The sequence below is a fragment of the Chelonia mydas genome, chromosome 1, assembly GCF_015237465.2.
Source record: "Chelonia mydas isolate rCheMyd1 chromosome 1, rCheMyd1.pri.v2, whole genome shotgun sequence".
Classification (NCBI taxonomy): Eukaryota; Metazoa; Chordata; order Testudines; family Cheloniidae; genus Chelonia; species Chelonia mydas.
In genome coordinates, this window is record NC_057849.1 from 250343323 (window position 1) to 250362696 (window position 19374).

Sequence of the window (19374 nt, forward strand, 5' to 3'; positions counted from 1 at the left end):
TATCATGAGTTTACATACAATAGCCCGGAGGTTTAACTCTTTGTAATGCTGTTTCAGAAGTCCTGAAAAGACAAAACTCTGGTCTATGTGTCAGCAAAGAGTTACACTGAGGTACGGGAAGAAGGGTAGTGCAGAGTTAAACACACTGTTGCCTGAGCAGTCCCTCCCTGTCCTCTTTACACTTGCACTGAACAACACGACAGAATGGGGTCTATTGGGATCAACTCACTTAGCCCTATACAACTAGTTCCAGAGTATGGACTCAATCCTGTGTAGTGCTGAGTAACTCCTGGAAGTGAATCCCAATTAGGCCACTAGGAATTGAAGGAGCTCAGCACCTCGCTGGAAGTGCCTAACATCTTGCAGAATAAGCCCTTATGTTGGCTGTGCAGCGTACAAGGTGCTAGCCTCAGAACTCAGCCTGACAGAGAGCAAGTAATTCACTATGGGTGGAATTCATCCTCATGCTGAGGGAAGGTCAAGGTTCAAGCACCATTTAAATTTAAATGATGCGTAGGCCTTGTGCTGGCCCTTGGCATGAGGGTGAATTTTACCCTAGTTGACAAATTCCTAACGGCTTATTTAAATTAGAAAGTCAGGCTTATTCCAGGGAAAGGTCAGGGTATGTCTTCACTGCAGTGTTAGCTCAAGTTACTTATATTCAGGTTACTCCTCCTGAGTTAGCCTAGCTCGAGTGAGAAGGGCCATGCTGTGAAATTACACTTGAGTTGCTGTGTCCACACTGGTACTTTACTCACTTGTATGTGGTGCTGAGACTTCTGGGGGCATGGCCCATGGTTTTGTAACACTGAAGTGAGCTGAGCCCTCTATGAATTCTTTCCGAGTGAAGTAGAGGAGAGCTTGTTTGCCCTTACTGGGCAAAGAAAGGGTAAGGGGGAGGGTGGAATTGTGGAAAGGCATTGGAGGACTAGTGGCACTAGTCTGTGTCCACACTGCAGAGTGGTTGTTTTAACAGTTGCCATTTTGTTGTGCTCATTCGAGCTGTAGCCTATTCCCCCGCTCAGGCCAGCCAGTTTGAATTAAAAGCACCACCACACTTGAGTTATGAGGTTTTGTGTGTGGATGTGACTTGAATTAGGGCAGCATGCAAGTTCATAATTCACGTTAACTTTGCAGTGCAGATAAACACTCAGTGACACTCTGACTATGGTGGTAAAACAAGAGACCTGTGTAGCAAGATATAGTCCACATAACAGGGTTTTACTGTTGTACTGAAAGCCACTGGAATTCCATAAAATAAACAGAGCTGCCCGATTTAAAGCAGATGCATGTAACAACAATCGGGTTTCATCTCTATTTTAATCTTCTGAAACCTCTGCACTCAGAGCTCAAAGGAACTGGAAACTGAATAAGGAGAATGCTGGATGGTTATAAGCCTCGGAAGGATTTGGGGGTGTATTGTAGGAATGGATGAAATGGCTTGGTAAAATAACTAGATTGGATATAACAAGTGTTGGAGTCTGACTATAAAAGAATTTCCAAAATTTCTGAATGTGACTTTCTAGCAGATACAGCCTGGACAATGTCCATGCTAAATATATTACCAGAGAATGGATCATTCACTAAGTGAAACAGCAAGCTATGAAGTTTTGTTGGCTGTCATAAACTACATACCCCCAGAAGAACTGCAGGTGGACTACATCAGCTGGTACCCTAAAGTATCGCTCATTAAATGGAGAATCACACAAAACATTTTTTATTTGTCATGGCAACATCTTGGGGCCTTTATTATAGCGGAACAAAAGAATCAACTAAAGACATGTGGGCCTGCTTCTCTATTGCCCTGCTCATTGAGTTGTCTTTTACACTAATATAAAGTGGGTGTAAACACTACCATTTTACCACTCTGCACTGGTATAAAATACTCATATGGGGTTTGAGCCTGTGTCAGTGAAAGCAATGTCAAAACTCCCACTGATTTCAGTGGTGCAGGATCTGGGCCTTAGTGCAGGGTAACAGAGATTCAGGCATGTGTGATTCTGCGTGGTTGCAGGGCTCCATGGTAAGGCATCTTACTGTATCAGGATCTGAGACTGTAAACTCCTTGGGGCAAGAACCAGGGTTTTAACCTCTTGTGATGGGGTGTACTCCCCATACTGGCCCTGAGAGCTGAATAAGGCCAGGTGGACCCAATCAAGCCGCAAATGAGAGAGATTTAGGCTGTTTAGAGATCCTTGATTAGAAAGAAGCTCACCTGTGGGGGAACAGGAGGGGGATTCTATAAAGCTAGGCGGCTGGTGATAGTGTGGGGGGCAGGGGACAGCAGGGAGGAAGTCTGTAGTGTCTCCTCCTGGAGTAACAGAGAAGGAAGGGGAGATAGGAACCCATGAGACCTAGGGGCTTGAGAGAGAGCAGGGTCTGAGTAGCAGGACTGGAGAAACATGGTAGGATGTAGTCTAGCGGCTAGAGTAGTAAGGTAGGTGTAGTCATAGATCTTAACTGCTTGCTACAGGGCCCTGGGCTGGAACCCAAAATAGAGGGTGGGCTTGGATTCTCCTATCAGCCACTGCAGGTTGGTACTGCTGGGGGGCAGTGAACTAGAGAATTGCCTGGGTCGCTACAGGAGTGACAGGGTCAGGGTGATGGGTGTGAGGAGTGCCTGGGGCTGCGTGAGCAGAAAGACTTTGAAGGACTCTACCCTGAAATGGGGAACTTCTTAGTGACCCAGCTGGAGGGCTGAGTCACAAAGAAGAAGCTGCAGAGCGGGAGTGACTGAGGGCCACCGCACAAATGGGTGTTGGCCTGGCAGAGCTAATCCCCAGAATGGCCAGGAGGAGGCGCTGTTGAGCAGCATACGCTGTCACACCTCTCTATGTAGCTCTACGGCATCAGCATTAAAAAATAATGGGGGTCTCTCACGTGCTTGGTTCAGGCAAAAGTTCAGCTGCTTGTTTGTTTGCACATTGTTATAAATGTATTTTATTTCTCTGTGCCCATGTTTGCAGTAGAGGGGCAGGATTCCATTGTGTGCTGATTGCCCTCCATTCTCATCAACTTCAGTAGGAACAGCGTCCCTCGGCACATCACAGGCGCCTCAAAAGATTCCCCGTTAAAATCAGACCTAGCAAAACAAGGTGAGACAGAGGGTTGAGGCAGTGGCGGCGTATGGGGAGGGTATGAGTTACAAGAGTAAAGGAATCTGTGATATGCTTCCATTACTGTACTCCGCTCGGGAGAATTTCACCCCTGTGAATGGAAGGTTATCTGTACCAGTGTGAATTTCACTCAAGGCCTGAGTTTTTGAGTCCTACTTAGATCCACAAAATAGGGTGTAAGGGTTGCACGGGACTTGTGCTGGCTCACTGCACAGGGCTTAATTTCATTGTTCGTTGATTCCTTTCTTTTTGAGTTTGCTAAATTGGGCTGGAACTCACATTAAAAAGTTTCTTTCATGAGACTGCTGGTACTTTCTGCTTGGAAACACCAGACTAGCAGCCATTTTTTGCAGTATTTAGGTATTTCTGTCCTATGACGGGGTGGATAAACACCACGCTGGGGAGAGAGGGGTGCAGGAACAACTCCAGGCCTAGGAAGCTCTGCCTCGGCTGGTCTGCTGGGCCTGCTCCAGTTGGAGGAGGGACTTAAAAGGGAGTCTCTCTCCACCCACCACAGCAGGGTGTGGTTATGCCAGGAGAGTATCTCCGGAAGTAGGACTGGTGCACGAAGCTGGACCTCCCCACCCTGCAGAGGCCTGTTGGCCAGGTTGTAAGAGACATCAAACCATGACATACCCTGAGGAGGGACAGAGAGGTAGGAAGAGACCCGGGGGAGGGCATTAGCTGGATGGCAGGTAAAGGGCACCTTCCTTATAGCTCCCAAGAGGAACCTGGTGGAGTGGGGGAGCCTAGGTTCCCATACGTTGTGCTGCCACGAACTGTAACTGCTAGGTGGGGGGCCAGCCCTGCTTAGATGACCCAGATGCTAGTGCACTCAAAAAGAGCACAAGTGCAAGATGCTCAAAAATGAAATATACTTTCAGGGAAAAGTGTTTTTCCAAGCTGATTGGAAGTACAGAAATAGCTTTTCATGTCTGGATTCTGTTTGAAATGAGAACTTGGATCATTTGTTGTTTTTCTACAGACTAGTTCACCCAGCTATAATATTGCTTCAAACAGACCCAGTAAGCTGCTCGAATTCACTCATCAGTAGTATTTTCACAAATTAATACTAGATCTGATCAAGTTTAAAAAACAAACACACACTTTTTTCATTAAAACTTTCCAAAAAACCTAGTGACAAATTGTCACTAGTTTTGACCAGCGCTACCAAATAGATATTAATTTTCATACTGTTTAGCAAAATTTTTTTAAAAATCAGACTTTATTTATTGATACGCTGAGAGAATGTTCAGTAAACTGACTATATTCCAAGAGGAATTTGGATACAGAAGCTAGTCCGTTGACTTTATCACTAGGAATGGATATTTTTGTATGGTTGTAGCATCTTGTTCTATAGAGGGTAACAAGTAAACTGAAGACAGATGAAGCTCAGAAAAGCCTGGAGACTGGGCTTTGAAATGTTGAAATAAAAATAAAACTCTGACTAAAAGTTTCCCAACACTTTTTAAAATTTTATTCTTTTTGTCATTTCCTGGACCCAAATGGTAAAATTGCCACAAATGGAAAGAAAAGTTCTTTTGAGAAGTGAGCAAGTGGAGAAACAAAAACTATGAGCAAAACAACACAGATGAGACAAAGGGCAGCTAAAATGGAATGAAAGGAAATTTGCTAAAATCTCAACTAGAGTGCATTGAACAAGGAATCAAAATAAGACGGCTGACAATAACAAGGAGAAAACGGAACTTATTTAAGGGTTCAACTACTACGGTAGAGGAATGTAGCTGGATAAATGTAACAATGATATATAGCACTTTGCAATATTAACCTACATCACAATGATGGATTAATTGGTATTTGTATCCTCCTTTTACAGTAGGAGAAATTGTGATGGAGAGGTTAAATGTCATTCCCAAGATCATAGAGTAAGTCTTCTGGAAGTTGGATTGGAACTCAGGACTTCTTGTCTCTTTGTTCTATCGTCGCACCTTTACACCATTCCTCTTACAGGCCAAATCATCCCTCTTTAACAGAATGGCATGCCCCTTCAAGGCCCGAGAAGCCCAGGACTGGCCATCCCTGTTTAATTAGCTGCACTATGCTGGCTGTAGGACTTAAAAAGGGAGGGAGCCCAGCACCTGGGGGGCTGGTTGTGGAGCAGAGCAGCTGAGCTGGGTCATGGCAGGAGAGCGGAGCTACACGAAAGGCGATCTCCTGTGGTGAGCCCCTGAGATGAGGGGCCAGGCTCCAGGGAGGCCGGCCTGGGGCCAGTGTTCCACAAAGGAACAGGAAATTGAAGAGAAGCACAGGAGGGTCGTAAGACCATTGCAGTTTTCATGGTAGTTGGACTCCAAACAGAGGAATGCCCAAGGGGTCAGTGCACTAAGAGTGAACAGAACTGTGAGTTGATCCCAGGAACAGCCAAAGACCTCTTGTGTTAACGTAGGACTGTTGTTAAAGGTGGTATATTTTGAGTACCCCAGAAGGGACTGAACTCTTAAGTGAGCTGGCTGGAGGACTAGGCCAACAGAGACCCAGACAGTGGTGACCAAGAGCGAATGCCCAACAACCCTGCACCCAGCCACCAGGAGGCTCTGGCCAGTGAGTTGCTTCTGTACACCTGGGGTTTGGTCTGGGATGGTCCTGTAATACCTTCCTATGGGAAAAACACAGAAGGGCTACAAAACCATGGGATTATCCGGGATGGGTGCAGGGTATGTGATCCATGGAGGTGGCAAGGAGTGTGGCACTTCAAAGCCATTCATGTCCCAAGGCCTGTGAGGAGATTCAGAGCACAGATTGGGTGCACAGGCTGTCAATGTCAGCATTACCTTGGGCTGAAAACTCCACATTTTTATTCAGGGAAGGATGATGCAGAGTTGAGTGACCCTGCACCACCCCTACCCCCATAGCCATGTCCTTGTCTCTGACTCATAGAGTCAGAGGAGATGGTTGAGAGAAGAAATAGTCACTGGAGTCCCTCTTTTCTCTATGAAGGATGGGTACTCAGATACTGTGGTGATAAGTGCAATATACAAACCTGAATGGACTGAAATGGAATCAGAATAGAATAGTGAGCATCAGTACGTAACACACCACTTGTCATACTAATTTTCTCTCTCCTTACCCTCTCCTCTCACTCCTTTATCTCCTTTCCTCTCATTTTTAGTGATTAATCTTTCAGTATGCACTTAAATAAATCATCAAATATCGATAAAGAACTCAAATCTTATGATGCCTAATCAACTGCTACACCCAAGTGAAGACATTTATTTTATTGTATCTGCTGATGGGCCAAATTCTGATCTCAATTACAGTCAATACAAACACCTGCCAGGGATGGTCTAGATAATACTTAGTCCTGCCAGGAATGCAGGAGACTGGACTAGATGACCTTTCAAGGTCCCTTCCACTCTTATGATTTACATCACTGGACTGTAAGATCACAATCTGGCCAGATATTTCTTATCCTTTCCAAAGACTAGGAATAAATTTCTTATTTGCTCACAACTGGCATTTGTTGAATTAATTTGTACTCAGTGTGTCTTCCCCCCTCTCCTAAAAAAACACAAACATAAAAGGGTACGTGCAGTTTCAACATACTTGATTCTCTTTCTATTGCATCACTCTCAAAACATATCACCAGAAATGATGAAGCCACTTAAACTTTCAAACAAAAAATCCAAAACAGTTTATGTTCGCAAATTGTACATAGTTAAACAATCTTTGAAAATATTGTTTCCTGTGGAGCAAGTTCAATAACATTGGAATTTAATGACAAAAGGATAATACACCAACAGCTATTTACAGAAGAAGAGGGAGGTGTTATTATGAAAAGGCTATTTTCTCCCACAGTCTTCCAAACAGGAACTAAATAACTGGACTTGCAAAATCACTAAAGCATCGTATGAAAACCCAATTCAGAGAAAAATACATCCCCAAGCATTCTCATAATGGCTGTGTGCATTTGACAAGCACAATGGAAACTTTGGTATCACAAAGAAATTCAATATTGCATTAAATAGGAAACCATTATCTTTATAGTTGAATTAAAAAAATGTGAATGAAAAAGAGAAAATGGAAGTTCATCACTTAGAAAAAGAAATGAGTCTCTGACAAAAATCTGCCCCCTGACAAACGTCCTTATTGGTTCATCTATTAATGGACCATACATAAAACCCTTTAGAGAAATCCACAGGGTGGAGTGATCGGGCAGGCTTTCTGAGCCTTGCTCTTCACTGCCTTGCACCTGTGTAGTCGTGCACCCTCGTGCAGAGTGCATGTAAACTGAACAGGGTTGCCCAGAGTTAGGGTCAAAAGGGGAGAATTTGCCCCAGGCCTCTCACTACAGCAGGTACCCAAACCTGTGGAATTTGAATGAGGGGCATTTTGACCCGGTGCACAGGGTCATAAGACTAAGCAGGTCTGGGCTTGTCACTGGGTGCTGAGGGGTTCCGACACCCTGTGTGTCTGGTCACAACTCCAGTTACTCAAATTTTGCCCCATCATCCTCCACCCCTTGTGATGAAGGAGGGGCAGCTGGGCCAAACCTGAGTGGTATTGCGACCCTGCATGCCAGGTCACAATGCCACTCACTCAGATTTGATCCAGTGACTCCTGTACAAACACAGAACAAAAAGATGGCCCCTGCTCCAATGGTACATTTCTTATTTCCCAAGAAGGAGATAAAGGAGTCAATGTAGCTTCAGAAGACAATATGATACTATAGCACTGACAGACACCTTAGCAAATACCTAAGATAAATGGCCTTTATCATTCATAGTCAATGATTTCAAATACTTTTAAAGTCGTGCTTATGATATAAGCCTTATCCCTGTTGGATGGATGGTAGGCTGGTGAAGGGGAGCAGAGTTAAAGTTGGTTTTTGAATGTCATAATTTAGCTGTGTATATATAATGGCCTCACAAATCATGTAGACTATTTAGATCAATATCTATCTTATTTGAACTGTTTATTTCCATACCTTTAAATGCTTAGGTTGTTTTTTAGTGTAACATTCCTTGGTACTTATGTTAAGACTTTTTGAGCCACCCTATTAATTTTAAGTCTAATTAAGTAAGGATCCCAAGTCTGGCTTTTCCAAACCAACCCAGTGATGTTTTTGGATGACTTTCCTCCACCCCACACTCCAGATATGTGCCTTCAATCTTTGTTTAAATTTGTTGCCGTGCTATCCCTCTCCTCTAGTTGAAGCATCAGAATGGCTAAACCATTGCTGTAAAAGATGGAAAGCAAATTTTTATACAGCCAACTTTTCAGCTAGAAATAAAACGTAACCCAACAATCCACTACATTTATTTTGCTGGAGGTTGAAATGCCTTTCTGTACCCAGTAATTAAGTCCATTCCAAAGTGCATGATCCCCATGAAATGTAAGCAAATTCTAGCCTGATACTACCTGTCAGATGGAGAGTAAAGTCTTCACTGTAAAGGTATTTGGCCATCTAAAACAGGGGGCTGATCATTGTTACATCACATCACCTCACTCCAAATGTTTGAGTGGTTACAAACTGTTTTTCTGGACAGGGAAAGACCCAGACCAAAGCTGATTTCCAGGGATGTGTTAATGGTCTTTCTTTTTTTAAATATCCCCCACGCTAACCCCACATTCTCGTCTAGGGTCAGCACAGATGCATGCTTAACAGGACTGTAACACAGTGCTTTGAATTTTTTTTTTATTAACAGACTTATGAATATATCTTTGTGCTAAGAACCAGAAGAAAAATGTACTAAATATTCTATCATGATACAGTTTGTGCTGGGACTGGCATTACGGAGGGAAGGGAGGGCCTTGGTATATTGCACATTCCAGGTTTGTTGTCAACTGAGCTTAAAAAGATAAAGTATAATTTGTTGCTTGCTATCAGTCATGAGAAATGAAGTCCGATAATTTTGAAGTAATGTTTAGATTGCCATTCCTGGGCTATTACACTGGTTGAAAATGTTGGGAGAAGGGATTTATTTTGCTCTTTCTTGCAATAATAAGTCTCAGGTTAATAATGGTGCAGGCTTCAAAGTCTGTTTTGCTCGTAGCTGGCTGGGATAACAGGTAGAAGCTAAAGTCTGATTTGTAATGAATTGGCATTATATCACTTCCAAAAAGTGCCTTTTGGCACTGCAATGAAGAGTTATTAATAGTGTGGCTGGATGACCATGGAAAAATAACATGCTATTATGAATGGCCCTAATGACCCAGGTTAGATACCTGACAAATAGGTGAACTTGTTTGTTTAGGGCATCATTTTACTTAACACCAAGGCCACTTTACACTGCACTACTCGAGCAGTAGAAAGTGGCCCTGGTATAAATGAAAATTGGGCCCTTAGAAATATTCAGCTCTCTGTACTCTAACTTTCAAGGACAATATTGATCAGCCCAGAATATTTCCCCAGGTATGAATGGGAACTTGCAGCTGCAACATTCTGTGCAGGCTTAGGCCTCAGAATGGTCTTGTAACAAGTGAGAGTTTATATCAAAAGTACTAAGCTAATTCTGAGAGTGCCAGCTTTTAACCCTTGAATACCTTTGTAAAAGTGCGTTATGCTTGTCACTGCACCTGGCGTGGATCACAGCTGAGAGAGCCAATCTCAGGTCAGACTGATAAAAACTTGGCAGACACTACCACACTGGCAGTTTATTCTATCATCAGATTTAACCAAACCAGCCACAAATGTGTGCTCCTGGATCCCTATATTGGCTTAATGTGGAGCCACAGTCAGTCCCCTGAGACCCTCCAGCCCATATTACCACCCAAGCAAACTGGACTTCTGTGATGAAAGGTTATTAAAACCAAAAATCACTACACATTCGGCTCTTTTAGCCCCAAGGGCCTGTCACTTACCCAGGTCAATGGATGCTCAGGACCTTACACCCGAAAACAATGCTGGGGCCAATGTTTTAGTAAACTAACTAAAGCTTTCTTAATGAAGAAAAAGAAATGGAAGTTAAGTGGTTTAAACAAGTAAAGTACATTACAGTTGGATCAGTGTATGTAGTCCAAAATGTTAGGAGGGGTGTTAAATCTGTTAGTTTTTTATAAGTCTCTCTGGGTTGCCCAAATGGCTTTGGGGACCTCAGTCCTTTTGTTCAAAACTTCCCGTCAAAATTTACCAGTCCAGAGATTGGGTAGGAAAAAGGTAGCCAAGGGCCTTTGTTTTCCCTTTTTATATCTTGACCCTTTTTGCTGGAAAAATCTTGGCTGTGTCCTGGGTCAGGCAGTTTCACGGCATATGTGCTTGGCCATCAGTCCTCCATATGAATTGCAAATTCAAGCTTGCTACCTATGTACAGTGTGAGGTGTCTTCGGGGAGGACGTGCAGATGCCCTTGTTTACAGCTCCTTTGTTGCTTCCAAAGAACTCACCTGTGGGTATTTCTCAGACCCACCACATGTTTGAGTTACAAACATAGCAAAATTTCATAACTCCACACGCAATGTTGATATATACATTACAACAAGATAATAATATTCAGCAGATTACAACTTTTCCAGTGATGTCTCACAAGGCATGCTTTGTACAAGATTTATCACAATTTTGTAACAGTGGTGACCGTATTAATTAATGTCCCCTTCCCCTTTGGACATTATTACACGCTCTCAGCCACTCTGTGGCTCATCCACAGGAGGTAGCTCAATGCTGCTGCTCCCAGCTAATGGACTTAAGGCAAAATTTTGGAAATCTCTAAGGGACTCCATTTGCAAAAGCCCTTTGGGTGCTTTTGGTGGTATATTGAAACTATAAAAAGAAAAGGAGTACTTGTGGCACCTTAGAGACTAACCAATTTATTTGAGCATGAGCTTGATCATTTCATGGTCTCTGTGTATATAATGTCTTCTGCAGCTTCCACAGTATGCATCCGATGAAGTGAGCTGTAGCTCACGAAAGCTCATGCTCAAATAAATTGTGGCACCTTAGAGACTAACCAAGTACTCCTTTTCTTTTTGCGAATACAGACTAACACGGCTGTTACTCTGAAACCTGAAACTATAAACTGTCACTTTAGATACGCAGAAGTTTTTCCTGGTTCTGCTTGCAGGATAGAGGGTTCTGTAAAGAAGAGTGTGATCTGGGCCTGTTAGCAGCAATCTGTCCGCAGCCAGCCAGCACACAGTAAAGTGAGGTGAGTTGTGCCTCTGTTCTAGGGAGCAGCCTGCTTTGCTTGTCTGTTTTTGGGTTCTTCTGTGTTATCGTTCTGAATTCTAAGCAATAAAGTAATGTTACATGCAACCTTCCAGCAACAATGTTTGTTTTTAATCTAACTTCTCTATGTTTATGCCATAAAACATAAGTTTTTTGAAAATGGTACCATTAGTGCATTAGCTCAGATGGTAGAGGTATGTGCTGCAGTGCTAAAGGCCCTCAGGATGTGAAGAGAATGAGCCATCTCTGGATGGTTACGTTTTTCTTCCTGGCCCATTAAAGCACCCAGCACTGGATGTAAGGTGATGGTGTGTGGAGAGAAGCTATTGTTCCTCTGGAATCTGCATCTAGGCTGGTATCACTGGAAAGAGTCAGTTTTCAAGGAAACATTGCTATACAGTGTATTGAAATAAGTATCCTCCATTGAGTCCAAATCTCTGTGGGGGGAAATGTCAAGATTTCTTCCTTTTCTAAGTGCTGCTGTTACCCAGATGGACTGTCATCCCTTGAGAAGCCACTACATGAGAGGCATTTCGCCTTAACTCTTTAATTGGTTCCAAAAATTAGGTGTTTAGGAGAAGGAATAACCTCACCCCAAGGAGGGAATTGAATTCTCATGTGAGCAATTTGTCTCCATATAGTGACGTAATTTATCCCATGCAGGGAAGTTAAGCTTGATTAAAGAAGCAGAATTGTGTTAGCAAGGAACACACGGAGCAGCTGAAGGAAGTCGCCAAAGCATAACTCAGAGTGTAACCAGCTTCAGGCATTCCCCATTGCTGGCTGACACTGCACATCAAGAGCCCTGATCCTAGACAAGTGGGAAGAACATACGAAGCTCATGGTGGTCAGCTTTCAAAAGAGACGGATGCCAAAAGAGCCTACCTAGACAGAACTAACACTCACACCCTTAAAAGGTCTTCTCTTCAAGAATTCTTAATGGGGGGTAAGAATTTCCTGTATCATCTTACTGGAAGCGGTTAGAAAGTAAGACATTTGGGGAAGTAAAATGTTCTGCTCCACTTGACCATTCCCTGGTGTCACTCATGGGTCCTGTGTAATCCTCCTCGTTGGCAACGGTGCTGTCCATCTGTGTTTATCCCCATTCTGAGGGTCCCACAGGCTTTTAAATTTGTGGAACTGCTCCAGAGTCAATGATGATTTTGTTTTTAATACTATTTATAACTTGCTCATCCCTAAGAGTTGCATAACAATCTCTCATGCTGGGATTTTTTAATGATTTCTGGGCGATGTACAAAAGACTTAGAATTTATTTCCTCTTGTATCTACAAACCAAGAACCATCTGGCAGCAGAGAAAACGAAGACCCTGCAGTGTGGGTCACTTTCTGATAATCTCTTAGGCAGATTGAACTGCAACAGGTGCCTGTGAAACGTGTGCAGTCAGAGGGAAATTAAAGGAGCCCAAGAAAGAAGTCACCGCACTTGGCAAGAGAAATGGGCAACAAACCAAAGGAACATAATCCTGAATGGACAAGAACAAAGCGTTGGATGATTCTTCATGTGTAGTAAACAAAAATAAGGGAGTTGGTACATGTTGTTCTGCTGCAGAAAGTGCCTTGATTGTGTGGAAGGCAGCAGAAGAGACAATGAAAGGATCATGTATATCCGAGGCAGAGTTCTCCTCTTTGTAAGTAAATGATCTCCATTGCTCCAAAGTCTGTTCAGAGTGGGTAAACAGTCCAAGAACAATCTGTGTTTTCCTTCAAGGTTTATCTCCTACTGTGACACTGTCACACAGCCACTGATGGCTTTCCCATATGTGCTATCTGTGAGCTAAATTATTCTCTCCTATGGGGTCAAGAGTTATCCTGAGGTAACTAATGCAGCCCTGTGTTCTTACTGGACTTACCCAGGCTGATGTCCTCGATATGGACTACCTGTCAAATGGAGACCTCAGAGAAGATGAGAATTCAGGTACCATGGGAATAGTGTGGGGAACATTCTGGAATAGATTAAACCCTGTGTTTCATACCCCAAAGAGAGGAGGTTTCCCAGAGGAAAGTGGGTGTATTCTGTTACTGCAAAGTGACCACACAACCTCGCTACTACTGGGAAAACATGCAAATGGCTAGTGCAGCCTGAAAACTGGGTTGTTCGGGCCAGGGGGAAGATGTGCCTAAGTCAGTCAGGGGATGTGACTTCGATCATTTTTCCTAGCAGTCCCCACTCCGAATGATCCCCTGGTAGAAAGCCTAAGGAAGAGGATCAGTCACTGGTACCACAACATGTCTCAGGTCTGCCACTAATAAAAGTGAATCTGGCCCTCTAGTTGCTAAAAGCACTAGTCTTGAAAGTCCTTCACACGACATTTTTCTGATTTCCATGAATCTCACTGCAAGCCTCCTGCACAGAATCAAGCCATAAGTAGGATTTAGGGCTAAATTTGCCTTAAGTACAGCAGAGCTCTTTCAAAAGTTATGCTGATCCCTTTTCAAAATCTAGTCACTAGAGTACACAGGAGCTAATCAGTGGGAATGCCACTAAAGTCATCCAGCTGAAAACAAGCACATCCCCTTTCTTTCTCAGGAACTTTTAGGGATGAGTGTGCATCCCAAGAAAGCACCATGTGCAATTGAACTGCACTGAAGCTAATCTTTGTTACTTACTTACTTTGTGTCCTTGAGAGTCATCTGTCACACACTCAGGCACCACAATATATTCCAGGGTACTTTACGCATTAGGTGGACGTTGGCTGTTTTCATGTCTTTATAGGAGGCTACAAGTACCATATTTTTGGATGATGTTTCAAACATCAATAGACACTATGATGGGTCAGGCAGGGTATTGACTGTGTTGCTGGTAAAAGGGAATGGCAGAATGGGGATTGTAATGCCATCGCCAGAGCAAGATCAACCCAGGGTTTCATCTGGTTTTCGAATTTTCACCAAAATCAATAAGATTTTGCCCATTAATGCCTAGAATGTTCTATGAAATATCTGGATTGAAATGTTTCTATGTAGAAATGAAATTTTTTTGTAGACTGAAGGTCTTCTTTGCTCCCCAATTACCCTGTATTTCAATTGCAAGAAAATGCCTTCCCCTTCATTTCTAGCCTTAAAAACCTAGTAGCCATTTAAGCTCAAGCCTTTCTATTTTTTGCAATACTAGAACCACTGCCACAGCTCATCCATTCTAGTTGCAAAAGCAAGGACAAATGCACCCAGTGTGATCTACATTTTTCTGTGTAATTCTGCAGGTGCATAGCATTCGTTTAGTGACCCATGTGTAGGTGTATTTAGAAATAAAGATAGATTTGAGTTCTTTAGTTAACAAGGGGTTGATACTCTGAGGTAGCCCAGTGAAAAATGAGAGTGGATAGGCTAGAACCACATGAAGGAAAGATACAGAATAGAAGGGTGTATCCTTGCTTCTGAGGTCCTGGTTTCAGTAAATTTTGACGTAAATGGTATATGGTGTGACAAGGTGGGAGTTTTCTGAATAACTTTATTTATCCTAAGAGTGCCTCCATTTTCCCTATATTCTGTAAGACTACCTGGGGGGAAAGGACTGCTTGCTCTCAGGGCAGGCTAAGAGAGAGAAATATGAATGTCACCTAGCTGTCTGAGCCTGAATGGGTCATTAAAATAGGATTGTCTGAAGCCAACCTTATATCAGTGGAGAATCTCAGAAGACAGTGGCAAATCTAATCACGGGGACACTGACACCTAGCAACCAATGACCCAGAGGAAGATGGATTTTCCCACCTCTCAGCAGGGAAGCTGAGCAACATCCCTCAGGTTGTGAACAAAGGAGTGGGAAGGTTGGAGATGGGAGTTTAAGAGCTGGCTGCTAGAAGGAGTTGGGAATCTCACCTAGGATCTGACGAAGGAGGTCAGATGAAGAGACAAAGCTTGAACAATGGGGTTCACTACAGCTTGGCTGGGCTCTGGGCTAACCAGACTGGTTTGTGTTTTAACATTCAATTCTCTATGCTAACCTAAGGACTTCCTATGCTGTGTTTCAGTTGACTAATAAACCCTACTGTTTTGACAATGCCGTGTGAGCATCACTGCAAATGCTTGGTGAGGTGTGTTAATTCCTGAAGAGTTTACAAGTCTCTAGCAGGAGTCTCAGTTGGACTCACTGAACACAGCTCACGATGTGAAGCAGGAGTGCTGGAGCCTTAGTGGTTCAGTCTAAGGAGGCGGTGAGGTCGTGTTGCTTACCCTGGTGGAAGAGTGAGACCCCTGGGGGGTCTGGCACACCGAAGAGGTTCCTCCTAGAGACTGTTCCAAAGCTGGGGTTTAGCACCAACCCTATGGAGCCGTGACACATGGCAATTTATGATGCCATCAGAGGATATTGGTGGCATCACATATATTGTGGAACAAAATTGTTGATCTTAACCTCAATATCCAGTCCCAATTTAGATGGTTGATAATTCTGACACTCTTGCTCTGACTCCCCAGGCTGTTGCTTTCATTGAAAGGTTGAGTTCACTCTTTATATAAATTCCTACTCACTGTTTGGTTTCTGGTAGATTTTGCCAAATTGTGATGCTGTAAGTGGCAGTAGAAACAGTAGAGTGGGGTGTTTCAGTCAAACTGCTTGTTTGTTTCAGGGAACGAAGGTGGAGAAATTAGTACTTTAATGAGGTTGCCATTTCTTCATCGGACTTTATCCCGGTTTTATTTCTGGAATGTTATATTTTTCCTAATCAACAACTGCTCAGACTTCTATGGTAGCACCAGTGATGGCTGTGAGAATGTGTAGCTATTACATCACATGCCTAAAATACCACAACAAGCCTTTTCTAAAAGACCATTAGCAAGTGACGGATCCTCTTGCAGAAGAGAAAACTGAGGCTTGATTCTCATTTACACTAAGGCCCCTTCACACCCTGCTGGCAGTGAAAAGGGGCCTAGAGTAAATAGAAAATGGGTCCGCATGTGATTGTTCGGTTGAATCAGGGCCATAATGCATGCACAAAAAATCTTCAGTGACATTTATTGAAAAATATTATAAGCCTGCATGTTTGCAATTTGAGTTAAGTAAACTAGGGTAAAAATTTCCAAGAGCATTTCAGAGACTTAGGAGCTTAAGTCTCATTTTCAGTTGCTAGTTAGGCCCTTAAGGTGGGATCTACAAAGGGATTTAGGCATTACAATGCTGAGCATCATGGTACCTAACTTTTTAAGGCATCTAGAAAAATCACAGGAACGCTGTGATCCACAAAGCCGAGTTAGGTGCCAGGAATAGGGAGAGAAAGGCGCCTAAGAATGGGATCCACAAAAGCCAGCATGCTAAGTGAGGAGTCACCTAAGCCAACCAATGGGAATGCTGACAAGAGTGGTGTGTGCTAATCCCCACCCCTCTCTCAGTCACTAACAACCAACAGCTGACATTAATTCACACAAATGAGTCATTATACAATCACAAGTGACATGAAAATAATTACTTGGGCAAGGAATAGGCACCTAGTCCAGGATGCAGAGAGGTACCTGTCTCTGTTAGCAATCCACAAATGGGAACCTGCTGCCTGGAGTCAGGTGACTTAAGTGCCTAAACTGCTTTTTTTGAGGGAATGAGTTAGGCGCCTGCCTTGTTCCACACAAAAGAGGCAGAGGAGGAGGTGGTGGTGCTACCCACCTTAAAACTTTTAGCCCAGTGGTTAGAGACCTCACCTGAGATGTGTGAGGTGCTGGTTCAATGTCCCTCTTTTTTTCTGCTAGAAGGGGAGAAAGGATTTGAGCAGCTGTCTCCTACCCCTCAGGATAGTGCTCTAACCACTGAACTATGAGATATTGTGATGTAGGGCTCTCTCTACCTCTCTCTTCTTCTAATGTCAGTTCCCTGTGTATTTAAAAAAAAAATCAAAGTGTGATTGTAGCAGCGGGACTGGCCCCGGGTTCACCAAACTCCTAGGTGTGTGCCCTAGTCACTGGGCTAGAGTCATTCTCTTTCTCCCTGGTCCACTCACTATTCTGCTGTGGATAAATACTTGAACAGTCATTGATCAGAAGGGGGAATTGAACCTGGGTCTCCCACATCCCTGGTGAATGCTCTAACCACTGGCCTAAAGCTTGTATGGTAGATACCACCTCTACCTCTACTGGCTGGATTCTAAATGGGACCTGATCTAGTTGGTAGCCTCTGAGCACGCCTACAAAATTGGGCCCTGTGTGCAACTTAGGTGGCCGAATGACTGTCTTTCCCAGTTTTGTGACTCACTTTGGGGCTTAGATAGGAGATATGCATCTGTATGCCCAGAGTGAGGCAGCAATATGCATGACAGAGGCAGAAACATGGGCAGCTAGGGAACTTCTATTCTGGAAAAACTTAAATACTGAGGGTTTGACAAGAGTTCTGTGGATCATAGTGATTTGTTAATCACATGAGTCTGGGAGTTAGTCATCTAAATACCACTGTGGATCCCACTCTGAGGGCCAAGACCTTCAAAGCTGTTTAGGCACCTAACTCTCACTGATTTCAGAGACAATTTGGCTGCTAAGGTCCAGATTCTCAAAGGTATTTAGATGCCTAACTCACTGAAAGTCAATGAGATTTGGACTCCTAAGTCCCTTTTGAAAATGGGACTTAGTCTCCTACTTGCTTTTTGTTTTGGTTTCGTTTTGGGGTTTCTTGGGGGTGGGGGGCGGGATTTTACCTTAGATATATCCCAGATAACTTGTTTAAATATATTGGTTTGAGTCCTTAGAGCATTACATGTCTGTCTTGTCCAACATGCTGATTTGTTAAAGCTCCTTATCTAACAAGTAGCTAGAACTTTTTGACTTACAGAAGCTCAAATGTGGCAGATAAGACTTAAAAAGTTGTGACAGACTCCAAATGAGGTGAGAACGTTCAGGGGATTCATTTTTTAAAACTACAAAGAGTCCAACAAATTTTTCTAAAACATCTGTTTTAATATTTGAGATATCACAGGTCAATTTACACAAACACGGTGAGTGATACAGTGAGCAGTTTTTTGTGTGTGGCAGAAGTCAGAAATCTGTTAAGAAGATGGGAGGAAGTGTGGTCAAGTGACTAGACCAGGAGATCGGGAATCAGGAAACATGGATTCTTCTCTTAGCTTTGCCACTGCCTCATTATATGACCCCAGACACTCTGCACTTGCCTCAGTTTCCCCATATATAATTGTCAGTCTTCTTGTTATGATTGCTGTGCATCTGTACGCTATTATTAAAAACAGTATCTTAAGAATCACATTTTTAAAGAGTCCCAACTCAGCCTCTAAAATTGCATCCACAATTTTTCATCCTCTGTTTTTCACATCTAAACTTTTTCATGTGCAGAAACTCAAATCTATTTGCATTGAAATGTAGTTGGATGTCTGATTTACTTTACATGTATACACACATGCAGTTTATACCCACAAATGCAAGGTTTTGCAATTGGACACCAAGACCGCATGTGTGAAATTGCCCAGTTTTAGAAGCAGCTTTTGAAAATTTGATCTTTATAATCTTTGGAAGACATAAGCTTTGAGAGCCATATTTTGCTCTCATTTACACTCAAGAGTTACATGGGTGAAACTGGGCTTAATTCTAATGCCACACACTGATGCAATATTTGTTTAGTTTCAGTGAAGTTACTCCTGCCTCACACTAATGTAAATGCTATCAGAATCAGGCCTGGAGACCAGATTTTGGCTCAGAGTTCCTGTCTGATTCTGAACAATTTACTACTGAGGGTTTACTTGATTAGTCACATTCTAAATTCCCATTTCTATTGTTGGACCTCTTTGAATCAGAGCTTTCTCCTTCTGCTCAGCTGGGCCTGGAACTCCTAATCCTGTGTGTGTGACATCATAGTCTGTTTCTATGGGGATGTCTGAGAGCCTCAAATTCAGTATCATTACTTCACTGCATGTTTAAAAAGCAGGAGAGAATGAGCTTGGGAAGAGCACAAACATTGGTATGATAAACACATCTTTGATACATACAAAAGCAACTGGGAGGAGGATGAAAACCACAAGGTAGAAACCCAACAACACTCGTCAGCATTTAAAGGTTCTTCTAATCTCGAAGCCCTTGTTTTAAGCAGAGAGAGATTTGGTTTATGGTTCCTAAATTCTAAACTATGGATTTGGTGTGTCAAACCAGGGTGTTGTTTAAATGACCTGCACTAGGGAGGGCACTGCCAATGCCTTAT

The 19374-nt window shown here is 43.0% G+C and overlaps 1 long non-coding RNA gene across 1 annotated transcript; it reads left to right on the forward strand.

The window, feature by feature from the left end:
* Positions 1 to 1027: 1027 nt before the first annotated feature.
* On the forward strand, positions 1028 to 10938 carry LOC122464905. Its single transcript, XR_006289331.1, has 3 exons — positions 1028 to 2437; positions 2967 to 3095; positions 4954 to 10938. It is a non-coding gene; the product is annotated as an uncharacterized LOC122464905 (long non-coding RNA).
* The last annotated feature ends 8436 nt before the right edge of the window (positions 10939 to 19374 follow it).